Below are 5,950 nucleotides of genomic sequence, written 5' to 3'. Positions count from 1 at the left end.
CGTCAAGCTCAAGGAACGATCGATAATATCGTAGTAGAAACCACTATGAAGACCCCACCCGCCCCTCCCTGCCTTACCGTGAATACGCACAATCGATGGAACCGCATGAGCCGCGAAGGGTCTCGTTCGATGGTCTTTGTCGTGACGTCATCACGTTGAACGTAAAAAATAGCGTAGACGTATGATTCAGTAAGTTTTAATTTTGTTATCACATGTTTAATTCATCGAAGCTACTATATATTATATCAGTAGTGTGAAGTATAACGATAATTAACCAACTTATTGATTAATCCGACATCGAATGTAAAGTAGGTACCTACTTAAATAAAAACAGTTTTTACAACTTATTAGATTACTCTAATGCTTTATTATGAAAGATATTTTATCTGAACAAAGAATAACACTTATTTTGTTTTATAAACTACTAGCGACCCGCCCCGGCTTCGCACGGGTGCAATGCTGATACTAAATACATACTACAGAAAAATTGTGAACGTTGTATAGGTATAATAAAAATAACTGCGTTAAAAACAACCGACTTCATAAACAGAAAAGTAAAAAATAAAAAAGATTTGATATTATTAATTACTACATATTATTTAGATGTGCTATTTACTAAAAAGGTTTGATGTCGGTGCACGGGCTTAAGGCTGCAGTCTAGCAAAATTGCGTTTTCAACAAGTTATTTGACAATTTTTTCCCGGCTAATGAAATGATATACTGAATTTTTTTTTCTTGTTTATCAATTAGTGTTATATACGCAATGCGCGTGAATTTTTTCACATTTATAAAGTTACTTTATGTTACCTTAATCAGGCCTTCAAGATAAGTCTCTTTCCCCCAAAGACATTTCGAGCTAACTTTGTGCACTCACTACGTTGCAACCGATTACAATTTACACAATCTGATCAGCGCATTATTATCCTTATATAGTCGTTATTAAAAACTGCTGAATACAATTGCCGAAAAACTTATGATTTTCTTAATTAGAACGTTATAAATTCATTAAATTTCCCATTTTTTCCCTTACAAAATCTATTGATAAATACTGCTAAAAGTTATTTTTTCCATTAATTTATTCGAGTTGGTTGAAGACCAATGAGTATTAATCCTTTAAAAAATTTTTTTTTTGAATTTTGATAATTCTTTAAATATTAAAAAAATATTTAAAATAATTAGGAAAAATCCTAGCGAATTTCTTTAGTCGCGCTCCTTGGGCCGGAGCGTTCTGACGTGTGCTCTACGCTCGATTTTCCTTCATACCGAAGTGAAAGTTGCTCTACTTCATTAAATTTAATATTTTTGTTAATTGATTATTTTTATCTTAGTTTTGTGCAAATATTCGTATTTTTAAACATTTGATTTCGATATCTATACATATAATAAATCTGTAGAAGGGTCAATTCTGTACATTGAAAATATTGAAAAAATAAATAGCAGGGGGTGTTACTGGATCGATACCAAACCCAAATATGTGATTAAAAAAATTTTTGTCTGTCTGTCTGTCTGTCTGTCTGTCTGTCTGTCTGTCTGTATGTTCAATCATCACGTAAAAACTAACGGTTCGATTTCGATGAAACTTGGTATAATTATACCTTATTATCCTGGGCGTAAAATAGGATACTTTTTATCCTGGAAAAATACGTAAAAAAAAATTAATCTTAATTTTTCAGTTTTATCCATAGACGTTGTTCTGTAGAACCGCGAACACACGTTGCGTATTATTATAGGCCTAGCCGTATTTGGGTCCAATAGATATTTATAAGATGTTATTGTCAGAGTTACTCAAAATGGAGAAATAAACCATCCACGCGAAGACCGACATCCGCGCGGACGGAGTCGCGGGCGGAAGCTAGTGGAAAATAAACGAAAAAAATACGCGTGTAACTACTAGAAAAAAAATTATCTTCGAACATAAAGTTAATGAAACCAAATAGATTGCAAAGGTGATTGGCAACAATTTCTTTATTTTACGGGGTGTCAGTAAAGGGATGTATATTTCTTTAAAACTAAAGTAAGCTCATAAATTTTCTTATAATATAATTTTTTTGAAGTTCCAAAAATGTTTATTTTTCGTTTGAGAAATACGAAATATAATATGAACTTGTATTGAGAACTTGAACTTCCCAAGTTCATCCGGGGAAATCCCCATACGGGGAAAATGATTTGTTTACTCCAAAATTCCAAATATGTCGAGGTGTTTCAATTTTTTCTTCTAGTCATTTTAAACGTAGCGGCATGTTGTTTGATTATTAATTTTGTAACTTAAATACAGGATGTTGGTTTTATATTCTGATCTTACAGACGCGCTGACAAATTTAGTCCGCCATTTCTAGTTTAGTCTTATAATAATATAGAAAGCTTATTTTTTTTATATTTCGTCCAAATTTCTTTGTAAAAGTTGATCAGTTATATAAACATGAAGTTGAAGATATCAATAGAAAGTATTCGCAAATTTTGTGTACTGATAAAAAAAAATCACCCGGTGTAATTTTCACGAAAATTGTTTCAAATTGTCATTTTTGGTACTTATTACGAATATTAAATTATGCATACGAATGATTTAATTTTTAAAAATTAAGTGGAGCAACTTTCCCTTAGTACATTTGTATTATTTACATATAGGATGACAGGATGCATTTGTTTGCACTACTAGACCAAGCCCTTAATACTAGTGTTTGGCACCGACTTCAAACCTATTTAATAAATAGCACATCTAAATAATATGTAGTAATTAATAATATCAAATCTTTTTTATTTTTTACTTTTCTGTTTATGAAGTCGGTTGTTTTTAACGCAGTTATTTTTATTTAATACTTTTTAGTGTATAATTATCAACACGAATCAAACGAGCCCAATCTCGATATAATTGAGTCAATATATTACTGAGTTCCTAAGGCCACCTTCCGGTTCCATCATCAAATCAGCTCTATGTCATGATAATGTTTCATCGCTATCCAATTTACATAAGTATACAAAATTTCAGCTCAATCGGTTACCGGGAAGTGAATCAAAGTTACTTGCAACATTTCAATGAAGTCATCGAATACAGACAAAAATGCTCATAAAATAAAAACTACTGGGTTTATCCGAATAAAATTTTTATGGGACCAATTCGACACCATCCCGCATCGAACAAAAAAAGAATCACGTAAATCGGTTAAGAAACCTAGGAGTAATCGGTGTACATACATCCAAAAAAAAAAAAAAAATTATACCGGCCGAATTGATAACCTCCTCGTTTTTTTGGAAGTCGGTTAAAAATATAGCGGCCCGCTCCGGCCTCCGGCATCGCACGGGTATAAAATACATAGCCGGGCGGCCGCAAACGCTACGTCCTACAATTTTTAAATCTGTAATATCTTCGAAAATATTCACTTAAATCATACGGTGTAAAGGGCCATATAGATCTATATTAAATGAACAATGTATCCATGGTATTTAATTGGTTAAGGATTAATGCTGTATTGGTTAAAATCGCTTCGAAAATTAGCCATTATTTGTCGTAAAAAGTAAATGACAAAAAAAAGTTATTGTGGGTTATCCATAAGAGATAGACATATACCATCGCGGACTTTTCTGTAGACCTTTTCAATGTGTATAATACTTAGTACATTATTTTGATAAAACTCGTAGGGTTCAGCCTGCGTTTGCAATGTAAGCGGAATAAATGTAATTTTTTACGACATCACATTAGAAACCTCAAAAATAACAGTACTTCTCCACTACTTAATGGATCTTATTATACATATAAACCTTCCTCTTGAATCACTCTATCTATTAAAAAAAACCGCATCAAAATCCGTTGCGTAGTTTCAAAGATTTAAGCGTACAAAGGGACATAGGGACATAGGGACATAGGGACAGGGAAAGCGACTTTGTTTTATACTATGTAGTGATATTTTCATTTTTTTCGTGTAGTTAAGTTATATAATGCATAATACTTTATTCTACTATTAGACAAGCCTGAGCTTAGTTAATCTTTGCAAGAAAACAAAATATTTGCTCGTTATGGAGACATGGTCCCGTGAGAGCGATTTGTGTTATAATAACATTAAGTTGTTTTTTATAGAATATTGATGTAGAATACGGTGTTTTTAAGGGTGCGCGGTTTAACTCTGACGTCATTGGGGATTTATGATTCCCAGAAGTAATAGTCTATAATAACATTATAGGTACAACCATGGGTACAACTTTTACTTATATGATAAGCATTAAGCATGAAAAGAATTAAGAAAATGTTTGCTTTACTAGCGCCCGTTCGTAAAGTATTAGCAATACTCCTATAAGCGTAATGCAACAAAAATTATAGCCAGGCGTATAATAAATATGTTAATAAACAACATACTAGAAACATACATTGAAACAAACAAAATCGCGTTTTATATTCCTTTGGAAGTTGTAAAATTTCGTAACAAGTTCAGGATGTAATCCCTTTTGGTTAGGGAGCCAGGTGCAAATTTGGTTAACTATTTCCTCTCAAGAGATAATTCGTCAGACGCATGAGAGTATAGTATTATAAAGCCTCGTGAACGTCAGCTGGCGCTCGGTTGGGGGGGTGAGCCTCCCACGCACATAGGAAAAAAAATACATTCATTCATTCATTTCCTCTCAGCTAAAAATTTATCAAATTGTAGCTAACCCAATATCTCAACGAAAAAAAATAGTCAGCTGGTTACAACATGGTGTATTATACGTCAGCTGGTGTCTCGAACATGAAAGTTAAATTTAAAGAAAAATTTATTTTCCGTTATTTCCTCTCAAACAAAAATTTACCTGATGATAGCTTATATGTAACTGTGGATAAATATATATGTCAGCTGGCTGTATCTTGGTGGAAAAACCGTCAGCTGATACGGGAGGCTACAACCGCTCTTCCCCCCAACCGAGCTCCAGCTGACGTTCACGAGGCTTCATAATACTATAATTTGATGCATTTTACTAATTACCGCTTGAGAGGAACTTGGTCATAAAATCTGCTGCTGGCTCCCGGACCATTTATTATAAGCCATTTATTAAAGAATTAGACCGTACCTATGGATAGGTATAGAAAAACGTTTACGTACTTAGCAACGTCAATACATTTTTTATTCCTGAATGCATAATAACAACTTAATAAAATATAAAAGAGCAAACCATTAATTATTTTCTTAAATAATAATTATACCGTTTTGATTTTTAAAAGTTGAAAATTTTTATGTTCCATAGTCATACATAACAATAATATGTAACATTTCAATTTAAATAATCGCGCCAACATCAATGAAACTTCTTAATAATTAGACCTGAGACTTTTGGTTAGATACGCGCTTTTTTGAAATTAATAAAATAGGTATCATATTATTTAGTGATCATTAATTATTAATATGCATTAAATGCATTCTTATTAATCAGATATTATAACTTATACGGAATTACGGAAACATACAGAAAAAATAAATAATGGACAACTTTAACATAGGAATCATAAAATAAATATTAATGAGTGAAATAAATTAATATTTTGGTGTTACTAATGTTGTTTTAGCTACTGATACAAAGTAATGATTTATAGTAATTACCTCATAAATTAGTTTGTGTTTTAATTTTAATTTAAAACTCGTTTTTTTAATTAAAAAAAAACAAGCAAACAGGAATGAAATGTTCAATAATTATCAAGAATATTTCATACATAAAACTATGTGTTCATAATATATATTTATATATTTTATAGATTGCAATTATTTAGGTATAATATTATGTATAGGTCTACCAGAATCTGATGGCATATTTATATTTACGAAATAAAAGATTTTCATATGGCAATTTTATTTGACAACTATCAAATTGGTTGTCAAATTATTTGTCTTCTTTGCATTTGATGAATAATTTTTAGGATTTTGTCTAAAAATCTTCGAAAATGTCGAAAAAGCCGCTGCGATCACAAGCAAGAGGTGTTGTTTATAATGTG

This window comes from Colias philodice, chromosome 8 (assembly GCF_061535455.1).
Source record: "Colias philodice isolate Cphi_HAF_F1 chromosome 8, ilColPhil1 Martin Lab GWU primary, whole genome shotgun sequence".
Lineage (NCBI taxonomy): Eukaryota > Metazoa > Arthropoda > Insecta > Lepidoptera > Pieridae > Colias > Colias philodice.
The sequence above is the reverse complement of the archived record's forward strand: the minus strand, read 5'-3'. Positions refer to the sequence as shown.